We start from the raw sequence: 1,140 nt of genomic DNA on the forward strand, positions 1-1,140 counted from the left end.
TGCTGAAATCATCTTCATTAAAATAACCTTTAAATGAAGGGAAAATAACCAGGATATCCAATATTTTCTTTTCTAGTTTTGTTAATACTTCAAGATAATAAAAGCAATCAAACATTATTCTCTTCTCTTTTCTTTCTTCACCTAATCATTACAGTATATTTAATATTTAGTATTTTTGCATGTCTTCACATTATTTCTACATAAGAATATTTTTAAAAAGAATGCACTGTATTTTGGATAATACTTATCATTCCATAGTGTAATTTTTCTTTCAATATCATGTTTTTGATATGTATTTATTCTGACAGACTTTATAAATCACTTACATTTTATATATGATTTGTTGTAAAATATCCACTTTATTCATCAATTTACTTGTAGTAACTAAGTTAGTTATAACTTTTGATTTTGCAAACAAGGCTCCAATGGTTATACCTATATATGTATGTTTGGGCAGATGAGTGAGGATTTTTCTAGGGTCCTGGCTCAGAAGTGAATACTAGGATCATTATATTCTAGTATTATCAACTTCCAGTTTTCTATCCAACAAATTTGTACAAATTCTGAATTCCACCAGAATTATTCAATCATACCTAAAATACTTTTATAACACACTTTATAAAGATTGCTAATCTGAAGTATGTTGAATTATTAGTCAAGATTATTTTCGTTTGCATTTTCCTAATTATTTACAGAACTGAGTGTATATTATATAAAGCTTTATGTTTTGAGTAAATTTTATTATTAATATGTTGAATTGTTTGCTTTTTTATTTGTTTGTTGACATTGGATATGTGGTAAAAACAAATTGATTTTGAGATTTGTAATTTCACTTCACTGATGGTGATATCTTGTGAAAAACAATTAAAATTAGTGTATTCAAATTAATTTTTTTCTCAGTTTAATTAGTTGTGCTTTTTCCTACCCTTTTATTAAAGGCATAATGTAGTCTTCCTTATTTTTTATTAGTTTCAAAGATTTGACCTTCTTATTTAAGATTACTAGTTTCTATTTGCATAAGGAAAATATCTAAAGTAATTTTTTCATAAAAAGCCTCCATTGTATTAGTATCACATTCTAAATAGCGCATTATATCTTTACTAACTTGAAAGAACTCTTTTTGAGGTGTTCATTTGTTCA

This window comes from Mandrillus leucophaeus, unplaced genomic scaffold (assembly GCF_000951045.1).
Source record: "Mandrillus leucophaeus isolate KB7577 unplaced genomic scaffold, Mleu.le_1.0 Scaffold1027, whole genome shotgun sequence".
NCBI lineage: Eukaryota > Metazoa > Chordata > Mammalia > Primates > Cercopithecidae > Mandrillus > Mandrillus leucophaeus.